The 24,351-nt window shown below is 47.5% G+C and overlaps 1 protein-coding gene across 4 annotated transcripts in view; it reads right to left on the bottom strand.

Annotated features, from left to right (window-relative positions):
- Nucleotides 1–24,351, bottom strand: part of Prkar1b (protein kinase cAMP-dependent type I regulatory subunit beta) — a 121,396-nt gene that overhangs the window by 40,208 nt on the left and 56,837 nt on the right. The window lies entirely within an intron of this gene.

The following is a 24,351-nucleotide window of genomic DNA, read 5'->3' on the forward strand; positions in this document are numbered from 1 at the left end:
GGGGCTGCAGGTGGCACCATGAGTTATACCTGCCTCTCTCAATGCATAAACTCCTGCTTCCACTTGCCAGAACACAGCCTTCTTGAAATCAAAGTCATCAGGGAAAATGAGAAAATCCACGTAAGTAGAGGAGCAAGGCTTAATGCCCACCACAGTTCCATGGTCCAGAGATCTCCCCGCCATGGGCCCCGGTATCCCACCCTCCGGGTCCATTCAGCACAGATGCAGCTCAATCTCTGGCTCCTTACACAAACGGGATCTCATAATACCCTGTGCTTTGGATCTGCTTAAAGAACAAAAGTCACTATAGATTGTGAACATAATTCCACTGGAACACAGCCATCAATCTCCTTTTTTTTTTTCCCCTTTCTTTCTGGGAAGACACTTATAATCCAAGAGGAATTCTGGACTCTGAATATGGAAATGAGACGTGAGTTCAGTGCCTCTGTGCTGGGAACACAGATCATCTTCCACACACTGACCCCACAAGCCAGTGGCGCTAGGGCATGGGCTATGCCAGCCCAGCAGCCTGGCCATCTAATTCTAAATTTAGAGGTGACATGGGCCATTGGAGCAGGATGCCAAGGGAAGTGCAGAGGAGCTGGCACATCCCCGAGCTGGCAGAGGTGCTGGGGAAGTGGGGAAGAAGTGATTGGCTGGGACAGAGAGCTGTACCTGTTCCTGGCCCCTCCATCTAATCAGGACTGTCACCAGAACATGGTCAGAGACATCAGCACTGCTCCCTTGAAATGCAATAACCACCCCTGGAATGCTTGGCTTCCCAAAATAGAATCTATGGAAACAACACGACAAGGGAAAGTGTGTCAGAGACCCCAGGAAGGACGCACATCACTCTGAAACTGCAAAAGTGGCTTCCTTAACTGTTTTTAAAGGAGATTCTTGGAGGCCTCTGCAGGACTGGTAAGTGGCAGAGGACCTGGGTGCTCACTGGCTCCAGAATGTACAGAGCTGCCGGGGAAGCAAATGCAAAATTAAAGACCCAAACAGTACTGTAGCCTCCCGTTTCCAGGGTCCAGAGAATATAAATAAGTAATTCTTAAAATAGTGACTGTTTTCTGTCTATTTAAGAAATGCCTCTTTTGAGTTTTTGTTCCTAACTCGGGTAACAACCCAGTTTTGTTTCCTGCCTTCTCTGGGAGAAGCAGGGCAGCGCCCCACAGGGGCTGTAGGGAGGTCACAGCTGCCCCAGGCATCCGTTCCCTGGCGGGTGAATCCTGGCCACTGCATCCCTGGTGCATCTGCAGCAGTCATCTCAGCCCTGTTTTTTTTAAGCTGCATTTCTTTAAAACCACAGAATAAGGACTCTCGGAAGGAACAGATCTTTGAGAAATGATTTTACAATTCCTTCCTCATTTAAAACAAAAATCTCAACTCACAGTGGTAAAATATTTTTTAAATGCCATAAATAATCAAACAGACACTGCATACCCTCCAACTGGCTTGGGCCAGTGTCCTCGTTGTCCCACACCTCCTGTAGACCTCTCTCCTCTGCAAAGCTATCAGGCCTCAAAGGCCCCAGGGCATGGTGAGAGTTGCTACCACCCCAAGCCTGCTCCGAATTGTCACATCATACATGTGCATCCATGAAAAAGGCCATTATTATTTGATCTTTATCAAAGTAACTTTGGCAATTTTGTTCTCCCTCTTGACTGGTTTTCTGAAGGTCATCCAGGTGAAAACGAACAATTCTGGCACTCTCCTTGAACCACCCAGTATCGCCTGTGCATCCATCCCTGCCCACATCCACATGTCTGCAGTCACAAACTGGGCCACAGTACATATCCCAGAGCTCCCCAGGATTGGGGGTGGGGGGACCAAAAAAGTCCAACTGCATCCCCCAGGATATGGGACTTGTACTCTGCTGTGCCACCATCTGGGCCTGGGCCAAGGCTGGTGTGGGTTAAAACCTTTTTCTGGGGGATTTAGATCTCCAGACTCGGAGGCTTGGTCCTTGGTATTAATCCCAGCAGACTTTTCTGCACACCCAGGTGGGTCTGCCAGGTAGCATTCAGTCACCTCTGAATGACGACACAGGTGCCCCTAAACTGCATCCTGGATAGATGAAGAAGCCACAAATTTTGGCTTTGAACAGGGAGGCTGGGAGAGCCCGGCCCTGGGAGCCTGGTTTCCCTTCAGAAGAGACTTTGTTGTCCTCTGGCTCACAATGGATGAAGGCCTGAGGCTGTGGACTTGAGCTCAGGTCAACTCTGCCCACTCTCTCCGCCCAAAGGCTGGGCCTCCTTTTCCAGTGTCTGTATCCTTTCAGACAAAACCCCATCCCTTCCCCTCTCTCAGCGCTAATGGCATTAAAAGGCATTGGACTCCTCTGTCCATAAAAAGAAAAACAATTTTCTATCCTGATCCAGAAGATACCTCTGGAAGGTCTTACCAAAGCCGCTGGCATAGATTTTAAACCCCCTCACATTTGGGCCCTCACCCCTGCCAAGAGGAACTGGCTTCTCACTTAAGCCTTAGAGGTATGCTGGGTTCCGGGGGTGCAGAAAGCCCTGTGCCCAGGCTCCATGGGAGAGAAAAATAGCAGCTATCACCTCGAGCACCTAGGGCCAGGCTGGGCACTGTCCCAAGAACCCTTCATTCACCCCTTATTCTCTCTACCCATCTCCACAGATCAGAAGTACAGTAAGCTCTGTCCTTCAGACAAGGAAACGGGACACTTTGTTCAAGTTGAGCATCTGGAAAGAGGTAAGGCTGGCTTCCACCCTCCCGTCAGCATTAAGCCTGTGTTCCTACTCTGCCACCCTTCCTAATGCCTGGCCTCCCCTGGGTGTTTTAAACTGCATTTCTTTAAAACCACAGAATACCTGGGTGTAGTGTTCTGCATGTTCTGCAAACAGAGCAGGCTCCTCTTCCTTCTTCTTCCATTTCTCTGTCTCTCTCCAATTTTCTCTCACACGCTCCCTCAGTACCCTAGACTGGTTTCTGAGCTGGGAGGCTAAGGACATGAGTGTTTGGGTGGACACCCCAGTTCTTTTCAGGCAAGTGACCAGAAAGGAGCCCAAGCTAGCAAGGCCAGGGCTGGCCCATGGTGCTGGATCAGGATGTTGTCCAGAGATCTGACTGTCTTGGGTCCTGTCCATCTCCTGGTCTGGATACAAATGAATCCACTGTGTCCAGATCCCAACTCTCACCTGACCCACAGCCCAGAGACCACTGGAAGTCTTCGCCCAAGCCTCTCTCCATCTGAGCCTCCCCTGCCTGTAGCACCTCACTTCTGGTGCTTTTCACCCTCAGGGGTGGTTTCCTGGCTTCTGCCTCCTAATTCTGAGTTTGCAGAATGAAGACCACATGTCACTGCAGTCCGCCATCTTCAGCCCTAGGACCAACTCACAGCAGGTATGCAGTGCAGTATGATGGAAGAAAGGAAGGAAGGAAGGGAGGGAGGGAGGGAGGGAAAGGAAGTGTGGATGCATGGATAAATGAATGGATGATTGGACAGATGGGTGAGTAAATGGATGAGTGGGAGGATGGATGGGTAGGTAGGTGGATGGGTAGATAAATGACTGGGTGAGTGGTTGGGTGAGTGGGTGGGAAGGGAAGAGTGAGGAATGGGAAATTAATGGAAGGCTAAATGGCGACAAATACCATTTCTGTGAATATTTGTAGCAAATAACAAAGGTTTCCGTGCTACCGACCTTTCAATTATCAGCTCCACATTTAGGAACTCATTTTGGTTTATTTATTTGTTTGTTTTGGGTACTGAGGATTGAACCCAGGGTGTTTAACCCTTGAGCCACATCCCAGCCCTTTCTATTTTTGAGACAGGGCCTACGTTGCTTAGGGCCTAGTTAAATACCTGAGGCTGGCTTTGAACTTGGGTTCCTCCAACCCCAACCTCTCGAGCCACTGGGGATTACAGGCATGCACCACCATGACCAACAGAAACTTATTTTTAAAAAATAATTGAATGGGGCTGGGGATGTGGCTCAAGTGGTAATGCGCTCGCCTGGCATGCGTGCGGCCCGGGTTCGATCCTCACCACCACATACCAACAAAGATGTTGTGTCCGCCGAGAACTAAAAAATAAATATTAAAAATTCTCTCTCTCTCACTCTCACTCTTTAAAAAAAAATAATTGAAGGAATATGAAAAGACAAATGTACAATGATATTCACCAAAGCACTGCTTACATTAAACAAAACCCCCCAAAAATGTATATTTAAGGATTTGTCAAATGAATCATAGTACTTCTAAATAATATGATAGTGTGAGGTCATTAAAAATAGGGATATGGATACACATGATAAAGAAGAAAGATGTTTACCAGTGAAAAGATACTGTGTGTGTGTGGTAGGGGGGAATGGTTAGAAAATCAGTGCAATTTGAAAAAAAAAAAAAACCCCAAATTTGGTACAGTCTCAGTGACAGCAATTTTCAGGTGCAGGGGGGATAGAGCTGTCATTCTAATGTGTCTTGTGATTGTGTGAACTTCATGTGCATTTTTTATGATCTGTAGTTAATTTATGTATCTATGTTTTTTAAATGATGCAACTCCTCATTGGGAAATTCCACAACTACTACTGAGGGTAGACTTGGGGGCCCTTAACATTTTGAAAGCATCCAGAAAAGGCAAAATCCAGACTTTAAAATGTTAAAACATGCTTATCGGAGTGTGGTGCAGACTCCAACCCCATAATGCACTTGGATGCATATGGGATAGAAACCAGCAGCTTATTCACAGCCAGACATACTTTCAAACTGTCCAATGTGCCAAACACACCTCTAGAAACTACATATGCTAAACTTCACGGCCTCTCCTCTAAGTTGCTGCAAGTGAGCAATTTGGCAAAGCTTTTTGACCTTTAAAAGCTTAACATGCTTCCAATACGTGCCGAGGAGGCTCAGGGTTCCCCAGCAAGGGCCCTGCAGGAGGATCACATGCTAAGATGTGGCAACCAAGTCCCCTTCTCTCGGCAATGGTCACATACTTCTTCCTGAACAGAAAGGGATCCTGGGTCTCAGCAAGTACTCACACAGGAATCCGCAGCTAAGGATATGTTTCCAGAAACCCCCTCCCAACAATCCTCCCCCAAACCCTTGGGCAGGTATGGCAGTGGTATAGTATGAGGGTAGTGACCAAGTCAGTGGACACATGCATGGCCCAGGTAACGTGACTGTGATCCTCCTGTCATTGGGGCAGGACAGAGGGTCCTGAGCACACAGGGAGAGAGCCATTCCTGCCAACCATGCCCTGCACACCCAGCCAGGACAGACAGACACAGGTTCAGTACCTCCAGAGATCCACAGAAAGCAAGTCCTAGGCTACTGTCAGGCTACATGCTATCAACCTTTAGTGTCACTTTCCATGAATAAAACACACAACAGTATATCTAAAACAGAACTGATCTGCCTCCCTGGACAACTCCAGGATGGGGTGACACAAGCTAGGACTCCTGGCTTTGGAAAAAGCCCCTACTTCCTAAAGCAACTCTGTATTAGAGCACCAGCAACTGACCCCAGTCCTGGGCTGTACCCAGCACCCTCCACCCAGGAGCAAACCTCATCAACATTCCTGCACTCACCTTCACAACTAGGGCCCCTTATTTTTCCCACCCTACAGATGGGGAGATGGAGGCTCAGAAGGCAGAGAAGGTGCAGCAAGTCTGGGCCAGGGTAGTAGGCCCTGAAACCTATGCTACGGCCATCATTGAGGGCCCCAGAATGTACCAGGGACCATGCCGGGTAGGACTCTAGGCCCTATGGTGCAGTGGGTCCACCATGAGGATCCTGCCTCCCTGCCCCCCTGCACTGGAAACAGCCCCCCACTCTCATAGCAAGATGAGGCCTCTGCAGAGATGTTCTGAGGGCCCCCCAAAGGTCAGAGGCTGCCTGGACAGAACACTCCATTGACCACAGATCTCTGTAGATGGGAGCAAAGGTACACAAGAGCAAAAGAGGCAGAAGGCAGGAACCATATCTACAGACCCATCCACCTGCATACATACCCATGTGCTCAGCACACAGTGGAGCCCTAGGGGTAGGTCTCCACTGTTCCAATAGCACAGACTGTCCATCCGACCACACCCCTCCTCCAGCATCCTTTCTTAAACCTTGGGTGCAAACATGTAGCCCTCCGCTCCCAATGCTCACTGACTGTTCTTGTTTTATTTTATTATATAGTTATTCCCCTCCACTCTCAGTCCACCTGAGCTAAGACATTTGTGGTATTTCCTTTTGTCTGTTTGTTTTCTCTTAAGACAGATCTTGATCCCATAAAGAGTTTTGTGCTGCAGCCTCAGGAAGCATGATGCATCTTGGGTCTGCCTGGGTCAAGGCAACACACATGGGCTGCAGTGTGAGTTCCATTTAGTGTGTGCTTCTTAGCTCTACGTCTGGGCTTCTCTTCGAGGGTCTGTTTCTTTGGCACGCTTCCTCTCCCGTTCTCGCTGTCTGCCCATCTTGACAGCAGGTTGGGGTCTTTTTTTTCCTGACAATTTATAGGAATACTTGTCCATTTTAGATTTTGCAAATATTTTTTTTTGCAATTAGCTTCCTGTCAGTGTTTGCATGTGCCCTTGGTCAAGCAGATTTCTTTCATCCGTTTGTCCACTGTAGGCTTAAGAAACTGCTCCCAACAACCACGTCACCAAATACAAGCCTTTATTTCTGTGTTATTCAGTTTGGGCCGCTATGAAAAAGCACTATGGATCAGGCAGCTTAAAAAGGACATTTGTTTCTCACCATCCTGGGAGCCAGAAGGAAGTAGAAGTGCCAGCAGGTTCGTTCCATGAGGACCTGCAATGCCACCTTGTCACTGTGTCTTCGCATGGCAGAAGCAGCTCTGGTCCCTATATCCCCTATATGGCCACTAACCCTGTCAAAGGGCCCCATCCTCATGACCTCCAAAAGGTTTTATCTCCAAATGTCACATTGGGGGTCAGGGCTTCAACATATGGAATTGGGGGAAGGGCACAATTCAGCCCATAGCAATTACCTTCTACTAAATATATCATTTCCACATCCATTTTTGGTCTTTAGTCAATCCCATAGGGGACCAGTCCTGTCTGTTCCTAGACAATCAATTTCCTTGGCAAGTTACTCATCAATCCATCACTACTGCACACACAACACAGTATCCAGGGGGCCCATTCTGGAGTTCTAACCCCCCAGGACCTCAGAATGGGACCTAACTTAGAAACACAATCCCTACGGGTGTCATTAATTAAACAAGGTCATACTGGAGGAGAGGGAACCTAATTCAATATGTCCCATGTTGTTACAATGGGGATGCACACATAGGGAGACTGTCTTGTGAATAAGCACAGGAGAAGATGGCCATCACTGAGTTGAGGACAGAGGCCAGGAACAAAGCCTCCCTTACAACCCTCAGGAGGGTCAAACCAGCCCATACTTTGGTCTCGGTCTTCCAGTCTCCAGAACTATACCACCAAGTTTGTGGTATTCTGTTACAGCAGCACTAGAAAACTGATACATGGTTTCCTGTATAGTTGCTCATTTAATTCTCACAACAACCTGTAACATTTATTACCATTGTTCCCATTTTCCTCTTTTGTGGGTAAGAAGGCAACTGAGGGGCAGAGAGGCTAAGGAACTTGTGTGAGAGTCCACAGCTACTAAGTGGTAGTAGGTGGATTCAAAACCAAGCAATCTGGCTCCAAAGTCCTTGCTCCAGCTACTGCCTTGAATGGCTTCTCACATTTGTAAAGCATTAAGCTACCACATGTTCTTTCAGGTCTCTGTTATGGTTTAGATGTGGTGTCTCCCAGAAGCTCACATATTCGAAAATGCAAGAAGGTTTGGAGGAGATTGCATTAGAAGCTTAACCTAATGAGTGAAATAATCCCTGATGGGATTAATTAAATGATAAATGGGAGCGGGTAGGGTGTGGCTGGAGGAGGTGGTTCATTGGGGGCGTGACTATGGGATATATATTTTGTATCTGGCAAGTGTAATCTGCTTTCTGATCATCATGTGAGCTGCTTCCCTCTGCCACGTTCTTCCGCCGTGATGTTCAGCCTCACCTTGAGCCCTGAGGAATGGATTCTGTGGCTATGGGTTGAGACCTCTGAAACCGTGAGCCCTTAAATAAACTTTTCCTCCCCTACAGTTGTTCTGGTTGGGTCCTTTTAGACACAACAGCAAAAGAAGGTAAAACCCCGTCCCATGTCATGGTCCCATTGTCTCTTTCTGCACCCGCCCCTTGCTCCATGGAGGACAGGGCCTCCTCGTGTGCTTTCTGGTAGAATGAACCCTCTTCCGTTTCCAAGATGACTGAGCTACCTCCTTTATATTCTAGATTGTGTTTACTGCTTCCCATAATCCAGCTGCCATTCCAACCAGGACTGCTCTGAACCTACAAATTAATTTGGGGAAAAACAATATAGTGGCGTGGTCTCACTCCAGCAAGACCTCCTTTCATTCAGGTATCTCATGTCCTCCAGGCAGGTCTGAAACTGTCTCCTCAGCTCTCCACCCCATAACCTTTCCTAAACAAACCTACTTCCAGTGATCGCAGCTAGGTGCCCCCTGAGTGCTCCCCACTCCTGCCTCTACCTCCCCTCACTCTCCTAGACCCCGGGCTGCCATGCTGCTGTTCTAACAGGGGTCTGATGGGGAGGAGCAATTGATTTTCTTATTGACAGATTAAAAACTGCCTGCAGCTACGGATCGCTTGAGCTTCCTAATCCTGATTTCTATAAATTGGGATTGCACAAATCCTGCTCAACACTCATAATAAACTTGAGAGTTCTTCTGTCATTTCATGTGGACTTTCACAGAGATGATGCTATTTGTCTTCTCTATTTTCTTCCAATTCTTATTCCTTTTTTTTTTTTCCTCCTGGGAGCAACCACAGATGGCCTTCTAAGGGCCTGGAGCAGAGCTCCTCTGCTGGGATGTTTGCTGACTTGTGTGAGAGACCTGCACTAAAGGAGAGCTCCCTCCATTCTCAGTTGCTAAGAATCTCTACGATAAATACTTGCTGAGCTTTGGGGGATTCTCTTCCACACCACAGCACACCATATGGTTTCTTCCAGCCCCATAAGGTGCTCTACGGGATGGAGCGATCTGAAGTCCCACCACCCTAACTTCTGGATAAACCTACCTAATCACAGTGTGGTTTTCTTTTAAACACACTGTTGCATTTGCTTGGCTATTTAGGATTTTTTTTTCCACCTATATTCATAGTGAAATGGGCCTGTGGTTTTCTTTGCTTCTGTATCTTTATGGAGCTCTGGGGTCAAGATCACACTAGCCTGGGACACTGAGATGGCAGCTTTCTCTCCTTTTCTATTTTCTACAACAACTTGCAGAAGTGAGACTGGACCACTTGTTGAAGTCTGACAACCCTCTTGGTGAAGTCCTCAGGATTGAGCCTCCTGGGGAGGGGGATCCAGGCTTCCTGAGGAGGGGTTTCAGGCCTGTGATCACATGAGGTTCTTAGTACCTCTCCAGATTCGCTGGTTTTTTTTTTTTTTTTTAACAAGCCAACATTAGTACTACTTTCAAAGTTAGCTCCCAGCATTTAAAAATGGAGGGTTTTGTATAATTTTTTTTAATTTAAGACAAATAGAAGGTCTGACAAAATAGGGTCTCACCAACCAAGAACTTAGGCCCCTCCCAGGCCCTGACACCTGCTCTGTTCCTGATCCCTCCTCCCAGGTTCTCTCTGGGGCTTGCCCGTGAGCCTCCACTCTGGGTGGCTTGTGGCATCATGTCAAGGAGCAGGAGTCACCTCTGTGGCACTGCTTCCTTTTGGCATACCCCCTGGTGCAACTCCTGAACTTGCCTGGAGGGACCCAGGGAGCTGCCTAAGGAGCCTCCTGCTGCAAGACAGTTGGTAACAGGCCTCCCCTGGCCCATCCAGAAGAGTAACAGTGCTTGGGAAGCACTTTGCAAACCACCCTCTCAGGACCACCCCTTCCAACTCCAAAAGACATGCTCTGTGGCCACCAGGGCAAGAATCCCACACAGGTACAGCTCCTTTATTCTTTTATCAGTTTGCATTCTTAATACATCAGGAACTGCAGCTGGTGGAGGCTGACAGGAAAACACCACCACCCTGCAAATAAGCCTGCTCAAGCAAACAGGTTTGGCCAGTTCTGAGAGCTGGGTGCCCCAAAGAGTCGGAGGAGGGGGACCTGACAGCCAATCCAAGCAACATCTGGACTTGAGCACCTGACCTCAACAGGGCTGGAGCACAGTGGGAAATGCACTGGACAGAGATGGAATCGGGAGATGGCCACTGCACAGTCCACACACCTTCCACCACAACAATCCACATTTCTGCATTTTTACAAATTTCTGAAACTTTTAAATCAAAGCATCATGACATTGAATGCAGAAAAAGTGAATGTGCCAGGACCATCTCCAGTAATAAAGCAAACTGAATTGCTTTATTAAAAATTAATTGATTGATTGATTAATAATAAATAAATAAATAAACCCAGCATCTCCATTTCTGAGTGTGTGTGTGTGTGTGTATATATATATATGTTTTTGGATTAGGGATTGAACCTAGGGCACTTTACTACTGAGCTACATCCATAGCCCTTTAAAAAAAAAATTGATTCTGAGATAGAGTCTCACTAAGTTGCTTAGGACCTCACTAATTCAGGGTGGGGGCACTGAGGAGCACTTGACCAATGAGCTACATTCCCAGCCCTATTTTGTATTTTATTTAGAGAGAGGGTCTCTCTGAGTTGCTTAGTGCCTCCCTAAGTTGCTGAGGCTGGATTTGAACTCGTGATCCTCCTGCCTCAGCCTCCTAAGCCACTGGGATTACAGGTGTGCACCACCATATCAGGCTCTGAGTTTTTATTTTTAAGAAAGCTTTTTATTTTGAAAATTTTGAAATCTTTCTAGGGATGGGGAGACAAGTCAGAGCCAGGAAAGTGTTTACACCCTGGCTAACTTAGAAAGAGAACATGAACACACACAGCAAAAAAAGGTGCAAAATATTGACATTGAAACAGAAGGAAATTGTGAGTGATAAGAACAAATCATAAAAAAAAAAAAAAAAGGACTCCACTGAGCGCAGAAGACCTGTCCACTGTGCAGAATGATATGTTTTCTGACTTGGAAATGACACTGCAAAGAAGACAAAGAGAAGCCACTACAGCTAACATCCACCCATCTCCTCAGCTATGATTCTGTGCCACCCTCACCTGGGAAGAATCTCCCATCAGTGCTGGTTTGGACTTTTGGTCAATGTTATTTAGAGAAAGGAAGCCCCTAGGCCCTGGGCAAGCCCTGGAGCTCTGGCACCACGGTGTCGCCTGTTTCCTTCTGTCTGTCCCCTGCTGGCTGTCCCCGCCTGAGCGAGGGCCACTAGGCCCCAGACACAGTGTCCCCAGTTTGCATTTTGTCTCTTCAACTGTTTGGGTGAAGCCCACTTTGTTTCTCTGTTGACTGCAAGTTTCCAAATAATCCTCTCTAAACAGCAATAACTCAGTCCCAGCCTGGGCTGCTGTAGGAAGCAGAGCCATCAGCTCAGAGCAGTGTTTACGAATCCCTCTGCACACAGGGCCTGGGGCCATCTTGCCAAATTTGAGTCCTTGACTGCAAATATCTGGCACTGGAGAAAGAAGCACAAGATGCCCAGAATGCAGGGTGGGGACACATCCATGGAGTCCCAGAATGCGGGTACAAGTCACATGTCCACTCTACCCTGTCGACCTAGGGAACACAGTAGAGGATCTGAAAAATCTCCCATTCACTCTCAAACTTTCAAACAGTATCAGCCATCCACAGCTCTGGCCATGGTATCCAGCCCTGGACATTCACAGCAGCCATAGATGCCCAGGTCCACCTGGTCTTCTGAAGCAGAACATGCAGGTTGAGTTTGAAGAACATGAACTTTTCTCTGAAAACGTACCTGCCCATTGGGTCAGCTGGGTGTCTCTGTAGCACCTCCTCCACAGAGGAAAGGAGCCACTGGCTGTTTATCATCATGGAAACCAGAAACACCCAATAGCTGGGGATTGGTTAATTAAAGATGCAATAAAAGATTCTGCAGAGAAACATTTAAGGAAGCTGGTGATGTTCTTTACAGGTCTACTGAATTATAAAAAGTGCTATAAGATAAAATCTAATGGAGCCACAATAAAAAACAGAAAAATACATATTGGGGACAGGGGGATAAGTGGTACTGGGGGTTGAACCCAGTAGTGCTTTACCACTGAGCCACATCCCCAGCCTATTTTATTTTTTATTTTGAGACAGGATCTCACTAAGTTGCTTAGGGCCTCGCTAAGTTGCTGAGGCTGGCCTTAAACTTTCGATCCTCCTGTCTTGGCCTCGGAGTCTCTGCAATTACAGACATGTGTCACCACGCCCAGCACAAATACACGTTTTTATAATTGAAGACTTCAACACCCCTCTACCAGTCACTGACAGATTGAGCTGGCAGAGTCAGTAGACACAGGTGAGCTGAGCAGTACCGTCGATTAACTGGATTTAGCTGACATTTATAGAACACTTCACCAAACAAGAGCACAACACTCATTCTTCTCAAGCTCACATGAAACAGTCCATAAGACAGACCACATCCTGGGTCATAAAACACACCTGAGCAAATATGAAAGATACAAATCATACATCGTGTGCTGCCAGATCACAATGGAACAAAGCTAATACCAAGAGCAGAAAGATAACTGGCGAAATCTCAAAGTGTGTGGCGATTAAACAGCACACTTCTAAATAACACATGGGCCAAAAAAAGAAGGCTCCAGAGAAATTGAAAAATAAATGGAACAAAATGAAAATATAATATCCAAACCTGTGGGATAACAGTAAAAGCAATGCTTAGAGGAAAATCTGTAGTGTGCATTTGGAAAAAAGATCTAAAACCTACGCTTTTCACCTTGGGTAGCTACCAAATAAAGAACCAATCAAATCCGAAGCAAATCAAAGAGAAGAAATAAGAAAAGATATCAGTGGAATTGAAGCAGGAAAGTAATAAAGTCAATGAAAACAAAGTTGGTTCTTTGAAAAAAAATCAATAAAAATCTATAAGCTCCTAGACAGACTAACCAAGGAGGGGAAAAGGAGAGAAAGACAAATTTCTAACATCAGAAATAAAAGGGGGGACATTACTACATATCTGAGAGCATTAAAAGGATGGTACAGCAATTTTAAGAGCAACTCTATGTCCATACACATTGAAAAGTGAGACAAAATGGGACAAAATTCACACAAGATGAGATTGACAATCCAAATAGGCCTGTATCTTTGTAAATAATTGAATCAATAATTATTAACCTTCTAAAACAGAAAGTGTCATGCCCAGACAGGTTCACTGGTAGATTCTACCAGATATTGAGGAAGAAATAATACCAATTCTCCACAATGTCTCCCAGCAGATAGAAGCAGAGGAAACTTTCTACCTCATTCTACGAGAACAGAATTAACGTGAAAACCAGACAAAGACATTACAGGAAAGGAAAATTACAACCCGGGCTGGGGATGTGGCTCAAGCGGTAGCGCGCTCGCCTGGCATGCGTGCGGCCCGGGTTCGATCCTCAGCACCACATACCAACAAAGATGTTGTGTCCGCCAAGAACTAAAAAATAAATAAATATTAAAAATTCTCTCTCTCTCTCTCTCTCTCTCTCTCTCTCTCTCTCTCTCTCCTCTCTCTTAAAAAAAAAATTACAACCCAATACCGCTCATTAATATAGATGTAAGTTCTCAACAAAATATTGATAAATTGAATCTTACAATGTATAAAAAATAATTATATGACATGGATAAGTGGGATTTATTCCAAGCACGTAAATCAAGTAAAATAATCAATCACATCAACAGGCTTAAGAAGAAAAATTACATGATCATATCAGTAGATGTAGAAAAAGCATTTGACAAAACCTAGCACCTACTTACAGGAAAACAAAAACAAAAACAAAAACAAAAAACCCTCTCAGTAAATTAGAATCACAGGGGACTCTGTGCTCAATGACGAAAAAACTCAGAGCGTTCCTGCTAGGATCAGGAACAAGGCCAACATGTTCCTCTTACCACTGCTTTCCAATATTGTGCTGGAAGATCTAGCTAGTGTGATAAGACAAGAAAGGAAGTGAAAATTATATGCAGATTGGAAAGGAAGAAATAAAACTGTCTTTCTGCTCAGATGATATGAGTGTTTATGTAGAAATCCCCCCCAAATCAACCATGATGAGAACAATGAACTCTGGAACTAAAAAGCGACCCCAACAGCAAGGTTGCAGGATACAAGGTTAATATACAAGAATTAACGCTTTCCCACACACCAGCAATGAGCAATTGAAACTTAAAAACACAACCCCACTTATATTTGCACCAGAAAAGAGCAACATTTAGTTGTAAATCTAATAAATGTGTACCTGATCGATATGACAAAACTATAAAATTCTGATGAGAGGAACCAAAAATCTAAACAGAGGAAGAGATAGAAAAACTCAATAAGGTCAAGATGTCAGTTCATCCCAACTTGAGCCATGCAATTCCCACCAAAATCTCAGAAAGTTATTTTGTTATAGCTACCAATAAGTGAGTTCTGGTGTTCAGATGGAAATGCAAAAGACCCAGAATGACCAATACAATACAGAGGCAAAAGAACAGTTTGGAAAAATGAGACACCCCCTCCCCCAAGACAGAACAGAGCTACAGCCATCAAAACAGCACAGAAATGATGAGAGCAGACAAATCAACAGGACAGAAGAGAAAACCAAAAGTGCATCCACACGAATGGAGTCCCAGGGAGAGGAGATCTCTCCAACAAATGGTGCTGAAACAACTTGACATCCATGGGGGAGATCTAGACCCAGACCTTACATCTTTCACAAAACTTAATTCAAAATGGACCCCAGGTCTAACTAAAACACAACAAGACTCCTAGCAGATAACAGAGCTTAGCAATGATGTTTTAGATACAACACCAAACACCAGTTCCATGAAAGAAAAAAAAAAGATAAGTAAGACTTCCTTAAAATTAAAAACTTGGGCTTCACAAAACACACTGTTAAGAGACTGAGAAGATAAGCCCCAGAACAGGAATCAATATCTATGCAATACACATAGATAATAAAGAGTTTGGATCCAAAATATCTAAATAATTCTTAACACTCAGCAATAAGAAAACAACCCAACTTAAAAACGGGCAAAATATCTAAAGAGATACCTCACCAAAGATTTCCAGGGGGCAAGTAAGCATATGAGAAGATGCTCAATACCATCTGCCATCAGGGAATTACAAACTAAAACAGCAATGAGATGCCACTGCGCATTAGTCAGAATGGCCAGGTTCAGCACATAGGGACCCTCACCCACTGCTGGGGGAGGTGCAGAATGTGCAGCCATTCTGAAAGATGGTTTGGTAGTTTCTTACAGAACTAAGCACATGCCTACTGTGTCATCCAGCAATGGTGCCCCTCGGCATTTACCCAAATGAGTTGGAAACTTACGGGCAAGCAAAAACCTGTGTACACGAGTGTTCCTAGCCTGTTCATAACTGCCACAAATGAGAAGCAGCCAACACATCCATCGTTAGGTGAACTGTGATATATCCATACAAGAAGCGATTTCATGAGGCAAAAAGAAGTGAGCTGTCAAGTCACAAAAGATACAGAGGAATCTTACAGACATAAGTGAAAGAAACCAAGTTTAAAAAGGCTACTTCCTGCAGGGTTCCAACCCAAGCACATTCTAGAAAAGATACCATCATGACATCAGAGACTGCCAGGGGCTGAGGGAAAAGGGATGAAGGTGGAGCACAGAGGACTTCAGCCAACATTTCCCATGACACTGTAATCAGATGTTTGGCGAAACTCATAGAATGCACCATGCCAGTAATGGACCCCAATGTAAAAGACAGATTTATTGTTTTAAAAATTTTTAGTTGTAGATGGACACAATGTCTTTATTTTGTTTATTTAATTTTTTTATGTGGTGCTGAGAGTCGAACCCAGTGTCTCACACATGCTAGGCAAGCACTCTACCACTGAGCCACAACCCCAGCCCCTTACCCCCCCAAAGATGGACAATGAATAGATGCTGCCTCATGGATTGTAACAGAGCATGCAAACGCAGGATGAAGATAATGGAGGAAATGATGGGCAGAGGGATAACATGGCAGCTTTGCTTTCTGCACAATTTTTCTGGAAACCTAAAACTGCTGGAGAAAATAAAGTGTATTAGTAAAAAAAAAAAAAAAGTGGGTTCAAACAGCACGTGTGGTATGATCAGATCTTTCTAAATGTACAGCATGGTCCACAGGAACTGCAGGCAGCAGGACTGGGCAGCAGAGAATCATGGGCATGTTTTATAGTTTTTTCTTGAACATGGGGTGATGAACAATGTATTCCTTGGTTTTTCTTGTAAATAGAATATACTGTTTGAGTAATCTAAAAAAATCCGATCTTAAAAAAAATGGATTTTTTTAATGGACACTGGCAGAGTGGAGTGGTGGATCCACAGGGAGCTGGTGTTTGCTGAGCACTCACAGGGGCTTCCAGGGGCTCTCCTTCTACCTCGAACTTGGTAAGTAAGGAAACTGAGGCTGAGACAGGTGTTGACTCCCTCAGGACCACACAGTGTGTCAACAACAGGCTTAGGCCCAGTTTGATAGGAAATGGATCTGAGCAGTGGAAATATGAGGTTAAGGGAATAATTCTATAAACTAGGCCCACTGGGCTACCCCACATACTCTTTTTTTTTTTTTAAATAAAAAAGCAATTTACCTGCAGCCCTGCCTGGCTTAAGTCAACCGGATACGTTACATTCCTCAGCAAACAACCTGTTATCTGCAGGAGAAATATGGACCCGAAATGCTGATAAAAAGAACACAAGTTACCCTGAAGCGGGACAGGAGGAGGGTGGCCTTTGTGACCCTTACACAGACAGATCCCAGAGCTCAGGGAGATAAGGATAATTCCCTCGAACCATAAAATCTGTAAGAACAGGTTTAGAAATTAGAAATGAAGCATGGGCTAGAGGTGTCATGGCGGAGGGGACTGGAAAGTCTGATATCACCCTGCTGTTTGTCCAAAGTGAAGATGTAAACTTGGGTGGGACTCTGGAAACTTCGCTGGGATCCCACAACAAAAGTGGAAGGCAAGAGAGCCCTATAGAGGACTCTGAGAGGACTCCTTTCTCCCCTGAGAGTGTCCCCTTTTCCCTTCTTCCATCCCTTCTATAATCTCATGCCTACAACTCTGAGCTACATGTCTGAAGTCTTTCTGGTGTGATTGACAGGAGCGGGATGAGAAAGGATGGTCGTGGCTGCCTCAGCTCAGTGGCATGTAATAAGTAGAGAACTGCAAAGATCCATGCTATCCTGCTTGCCCATGACTGCTCCACCCTCCATGGAGGGACAAGGACCAACACTGACCAGGAGCCCCCAAGACCAAACCTGGCTCTGCATCCAATCACTCCATCCTGGGGGCACCAGTGCCCACCCCTGGGTGAGCCACACAAGTGCTGTTGTAGCAGCCACGAGGGGATTCAAGAGCCACCCACTGTGCTCCCCTCTGACGTAGCCCTCACAGTGTTTTCGGAGAGCCTACCATATGCCTGTCACTGTGCTGAGCCCTGGGGATGACGCAGTCCCCACCTTGTAAAGTCAATTGCAAAATGGGAGTGGCCGCCAAAGAGGATGGTTTCTGTCATTCATTCATTCAACAAACACGATGGGCCTCACCCCAGGGTGACAGCTGTGGCTGGAGGGAGAGTAGAAACCATCTGCCATCTTCACCTCCCAGCAAGGACTAGCAAAAGGGACCCACGCTGCTTTGCGAACATCAGTCGGCATGACACGGCTTCCTTGGCACTGGGTAAGGCAGGCAGGAGAAGCAGCATCTGGTTCTAGCACATGGTCCAGTGATGGCCTCCAAGGTGCATCCCACATGGAGCCGAGCATGGGGCTGGAAACATCATCTCCTCTCACTGAAGGACTGACAAATGGGACTTGGAGCCACGGGAACAGGTCCCCACGTGGCCGGCAGGGTGGGAGGCCATGATTGCCAGGCCCCAGGGTTCAGCAGAGGTCAGGCAGGGTTGCCTCCCGGGATTCTCTTCCAGAATGTCATTCCTGGAAGAGGAAATAGGCCAGCTGTTCTGCAGACAGTTGCCTGGGGCCTTTCCAACTAAAGGAAGAACAAAGACAGGTGCGGGATGCTGCCACCAGAAACAGACTCCACCGCACCTCCATCTAAGCCAGGCCTGGGCCTGTGCAGCTTCTCCATGGGCAGGCTGGCTGGCAACTCAGGGCAAAGTGCCCACCAGAGAGTGAGTTTGGGTTCCTCTGTCCTCAGCAGACTGGGCAGAGGTTTGCAGTGCTCGAGATCCTTGTCCATCTCAGCCCACCAGGCCTCCTCACAACCTGCCCCTGCCCCATGGTTCTCAGAGTAGTTATACAATGGTCCCCATCATGCAACACACTGGGGACCTGGTTCTGAGCCCCTTCTGCAGGGATGGAGACTTGCTTCTCTCTGCAGCTCAGGACAGGTGGCCATGTTGCCAACCCAAGAGGATGCAATGTCTCGGAAGCACAGTCGCTGCAGGATCTATCACAGCAACTCAGGTGTGGCCCCAGGAGTCAGAGCTGGCAAGAGAAGTCCCCTCCCCAGAACTCCCGTTACACAGGCCACATCCAGCATGGGTGGAAGTCAGAGATCCCAAGATGTTCACAGTCCCCCACCTACCCGCCACCTTCCTCCCCTGTCACCCCCTGCCCCCCTCCCCCAAGGCAGGGGATGTTCTCTGGGCTGAAGGTGCCCTGCAGACTTCAAGCCCACAGCCGTCACAAGATTCCAGCAGCCAGCGTTGCCGCAGTCATCAGACCTGGCTCCAAGCGTGTGGGCTGAGAGCCGCAGCAGCAGCCCTGGGAATAGCTGGCCCGGCTCTGTGGGCCAGGAGGGGTACGCTTTCTTTCCACAGTTGCAAAACCAATCACTGGCCCCCAGCACTGCTTCAAAGTGCAGCCCCAACCTTGGACAAGAGCAGGAGCCAGACGCACCTACCACCAGATCACTTCAGAGGTGCCAAGGGGGACAAAGGGGACCAGCCAGGCCAGATGAGGGTAACCATGGCTCCCAACAGGAGAGCAGCTAAGCAGGTGGGTGGGTTGGCAACCCATCTGCAGGGGAGACCCAGTCCCATGGTCATCCTACAGAAAGTGCTCCAGCTTGGGGCTGGAGAACAGGGCCACCAAGGACCCTGGTGGGAGGCAGCAGGGCTTTGTGACCTGCCCAGGTCCTGGCAGAGAATGCCCAGTTCCTGTCAATCAAAGGACCAGCCTATTGCGGTGGGGTTCCATGGCTCCCTGAATGGGGAAAACATCACAAAATTGGGTCCATTTGACTCTGTGACTATAATTTGGTCCATACCTTTTTCCTTTTTCCTGAAATCTCACGACTGGATACATGAAGGTGGGTCCCCCCAGGGGACCAGATGTCCTGCCCTAGTCTTACTAACAAAGCTTTGTGTGTTAGGGGCTGGGGATGTGGCTCAAGTGGTAGCGCGCGCTCGCCTAGCATGCGTGAGGCGCAGGGTTCGATTCTCAGCACCACATAAAAATAAAATAAAGATATTATTGTGTCCACCTAAAAAAACTAAAAAATAAATATTAAAAAAAATAAAAAAGCTTTGTGTTAAAAGGTCTGGGGACCATGTTCAAGCCACTGACATGACCACAGAAAGCCCCAGGCTCTAGGGCTGGAGGTGTCCTGAGGCCCAGGGAGATAGACAGGGGTAGAGAAATCACCAAGTCCATGCCTGCAGACCCAGTCAGGGGACAGCCCTGACTTCGGGGAGTACTGTTCTGAACTGGGGAACGAGGGCAGGGCACCTGAACATTCGGATCTAAAGAAGACAGGAATCCCGGAGTCTCCTGACCTTTCCTAACTTCACAGTGCGACAGCTGATTTTAATTGAGTTTTAGGAGCACCTGCTGATTCAACAGGACAGAATATGATTGTAGCCAGAGGTGACAACAGCCGACCTCTCACCATGTGGCTCACCACACAAGTATGGAGCCTGAGACCCACTCTAGCTGGCCACTGGCCCAAAGCCCCCTGGCCAGGCAGCGCCAGGACCAGAAGCACTTGGAGGGAAGCCAACACATTGCAGTTGGTGTGCCTCCTGGCCCTGCACATGAGCCCTGAGGAACGCCCGTCACAGCAGTGCAGAAGCCACTCCACCACCTGCAGACCCACGCAGGGACCACCCAAGCTCACAGCCTCTGAGGACATCAGGAACCCCACACAGCCAAGGAGAGGCCGAGGGTGGGGGAGTCTTTACGTCCTGATGTGCAGCAACCTCCAAGAAAGATATAAAATAAAAAAGCAACCAGTGGGCAGCCCGTTCCCAGGACTCCCCGAGCCTGTACACGAAGACAGCATCTCGGAATGACCCTGGGCATGCATGGCGAAAGGGCCCCAGGAGGGAGCAGGTGCCAGCTGGGTTCTGTTTATCTTTCCCTATCACGTCGTATATAAAAATCATTACTTTAAACAACCTCACACCTTGGCAGACACCACGTAGCACTTTTTTGTAGAAAGACATCTCTCCTCTTACCACAGGGGTCTGCTTGGGGACCACCCACTCGACCACAGTGAGTATCAGATCCCAGAGGCCAACTTCGAGACAAGATTCTACTGCCATCTGCCCAGCAGCTGCCCCAACGCCAGCTCCCCTGACCACCAGCCCCACCCTGCAGAGCCCACGGCTCGGGTCCACAGCGACCACCCTGGCCAGCAAAGCCCACAACCCTGATTCTGAGGAGTGACTCATCAGAGTTTACAGAGCACACTGGAAAAAGGCACCCTGATAGAGCTTTCTCTCTGTCATTTCATGGCAAGCCCCGGGTACCCCCTCGGGCAATGCCATGGCTAAATTCACACCAGTTCCTTTGCGCACAGAACCATGGAGATGTGTCCTTTGCCTGACTCTCGTGGGACCCTGGCACAGCCAGCCCCACCTCAACACAACTAGGGGTTCTGTGAGCCACACCTGCAACCTCTGGGACTTGGCAGGACTCTGCCACAGGTGGATCAAGAAGAAGATCCCCTGACAGCTGGCACGTTCAGCCACCTATGTCCCAGAAACACAGCATCTGCCAACTTGGAAGGAGAGACCCTGTTCCAGGCCTGCTCTGCTGCCCACCCTGGCAAGGCTCGGGTTCTTCCTCTAAGAAATGGACAGAGGAAATCCTGCTTCGCGTGTCACGGTGTAGCACCAGGAGTGTCCTCCAGACAGCTCTGAAACTGCTAACGTGTGATCTCCAGGACACTGTTAAAGGAAAAGGGGAGATGGAGGAAAGTACTGCATGTGGGAGCCTGAGAAAGTTGGCAGAGGTTACAAACCCACTTGCACATTTCCTCATTCAAACCTGAGGAGGACGGTGGGGAGCCGTGTGCATGGGAGACCAGGATCCTGGCACACAAGCCTCTTTGAATGTACCTGGCTTGTGGAATGGCTTTGGAATCAGGCTAGTAGTTAAGCAGTTATTTAAAAAACAACATTAAGACTTAAAAAGCAGTACTTAGGGTCGAGCGCAGTGGCGCACACCTGTAATCCCAGCGGCTTGAGAGGCTGAGGCAGGAGGATCATGAGTTCAAAGCCAGCCTCAGCAGGAGAAGGTGCTAAGCAACTCAGTGAGACCCTGTCTGTAAATAAAATACAAAATAGGGCTGGAAATGTGGCTCAGTAGTTGGGTATCCCTGAGTTCAATTCCCAGTACACACACAAACACACACACACACACACACACACAATACTTCCAAATCAATGGTTTAAAGTAGCAAATGAATTCGAAAGTGTCTCCAACTGGCAGCATAAGCACAAACAGGAGCTAGGTCAAGTGGCTTGGAAACACAGTAAGGCCCAAGGACAGAGTAGCCAGAAAAAAAAAAAAAAAAAAAACCATGCACATCCTCAGTAACCATTTGGTGGAAAGTGGCAATCTGCCATTGTTCCTCTAAGATAAGGAATATATGTTGTGGAATAAAGTGACAGATTCTTTGATGGGTATTACTGAGCCCAGGAGAAAAGACAAAGACAGAAAATTAACCAGATTTTGTTAACACAAGATAAGAAACCTGCAGCCCTGAATTTGAACTGGAAGTACCAATGTGGATTCATGACATATTGACCTTTAAAAGAGAAATCCAGTTCTGCCTATAGAAAATACCCAGCAACAGTCACCGACAGTCACCTCCAGCCTCCACTAGGGTCCCTGACCAATCTCCCACTAAAAGGATGCAGAACTCTTGCAGGAAAACTGATTCCAAATCTGGGCAGAAAATCTACTGTCGGAGGTGGCACTGTGGGCATCCATCTGAGCACCGACCGGTTAACAGCTGCTCCCAGCCTCTGCTTGGGGTCACGGCCAAGGCCGGGGCCAGGACCAGTGCCCAGAAGTATCCACCAGGCTTTCTTCCAGGAGCTCCAGTCTCAGCCCTTACTCGGTCTTTAGTGCATTTGAGGTAATTGTTGTGTGTGGTGTAAGACAAGGGTCCGATTTCACTCTTCTCTCTGTGGACACCCAGTTTTCTCAACACCACTAGAAGGTTTTTCTAAGCCACACGGCGAGATAATCTCAGGCCTCCCCACCACATGTCCGTCTGTTTTCTGTCTTTAAGAACCCTCTTGACATTTGTCCTCCCTTCTCCTTCCCTTTATGCCCAAGTTTACACGGGGCTCTGAGTCCTAGGAGTCAGAGGCAGTGCCCCCATTCCTTTCCTAACTCTCTGGTCCACCCAAGCACACTTTTAGTCCCATGCAGCCCAGGAGCAGCAGGTTAGGATGATGGGGTCGCTGCACTCTGAAGCAGGACCTGTTTCTACCAGGGTCTGAGCAGGAAGAAACAGAGACAGAGGGGTGTGTGTGTGTGTGTGTGTGTGTGTGTGTGTGTGTGTGTGTGTTTTGAAGGAGGAGTGCTGGGGAAGGAAGGATCACCAGGGCAGAGAATGAACTCAGGAAAGACAAACTACAGCTACAGAAAGTCTGCTCACAAGAGTGGCTGAGCATCTTGACTCTCACCTCAGCCTGGCCTGGCACACGCCACCCACCCACCAGACATGAACCTCAGCAGCCACTCAGGGGCCACCTGTCCTCTCCTCTCCTGCCTTCTAGTACCTTCTGTCCTTTCTGTCATAGCTTCTATTATCTGTAGTATCTGGACAGCACTTCTTAAGATGCACTGAAGTCTGGTGTGAGTCACATTTCCCAAGTGACCAGTACCCATATGGTGGGCCATGCTACCCTCTGGGTCCTGTCCAGAGGTTGGCTATGGCCCTCCAGTTGGGTGACGGGAGCCATAGGCAGGCATCTTCCGGCAAGGATAGGCACTGCTGGGCCTCCCAAGTTCTCTAGATGCCTGGTTCTAGCAGGTACAAAGCACTGGACCCTCCTGGTGTAGGATGAGCCCCCAGGACCTCTCAGTCAGCAGCACAGATGGCCCTCTCTGCAGGTGCTGACCTCCCAGTGCCAGGTTGAGATGCCACGAAGCCTGTGCCATCCATTGCCCCCACCCTCCTGAGAGTAGCAATGACAGCTCTGGATGACAGAAATATTGTTCTGTACCCTACAAGAACAGGGTGGAACTTGAGCCTGGGCAACAGGCAGAACAGCCCAGAGTGCTATGTCCAGGTTCAAGCCCTGTGTGTGACAAGTTTCCTCTAAACAAATCTGGGCTTGGGAAACACCCACTGAAATATTCCAGGAGTGTGTACTTGCTGCCTGCAACTAACTCTCAAGTGGTCTCAACAGTAAGGAATAATAGCCAGGTGCGGTGGTGCACACTTATAATCCCAGCAGCTAGGGAGGCTGAGGCAGGAGGATCACGAGTTCAAAGCCAGCCTCAGCCAAAGCAAGGTGCTAAGCAACTCAGTAAGACCCTGTCTCTAAATAAAGTACACAATAGGGCTGGGGATGTGGTTCAGTGTTCGAGTGCCCCTGAGTTCAATCCCCAGTACCCTCCCCACAAAAAAGCAATGCATAATAACAAGAGGATAGAAAAGATAGCAATGGAGCCTATGTGGCAAATGCATACCACCAAACGCCAGCAGGCAACCAGGTGAAGGGTTTACAGGTCTTCCTTTGATTTTCTGCTTGAAACTTTTCTGTTTTAAATATTTTTTATAAAATAAAAATTAGGATCTGGGGATATAGCTTAGTTGGTAGAGTGCTTGCCTTGCATGTACAAGGCCCTGGGTTTAATTCCCAGCACTACAAAAAAATTTTTTTAAAAAGGTTATAAAATAAAGTCAAAAGAAAAACAAGAGAGTTCCACAGAGAATCCACATGTCCAGCTTATCTGGAAAAATCTAGAGATTGGCCATCTGGGCCGATTCCCTGGGCTAAGGGTCACTGATC

This window comes from Ictidomys tridecemlineatus, chromosome 10, assembly GCF_052094955.1.
Source record: "Ictidomys tridecemlineatus isolate mIctTri1 chromosome 10, mIctTri1.hap1, whole genome shotgun sequence".
NCBI lineage: Eukaryota > Metazoa > Chordata > Mammalia > Rodentia > Sciuridae > Ictidomys > Ictidomys tridecemlineatus.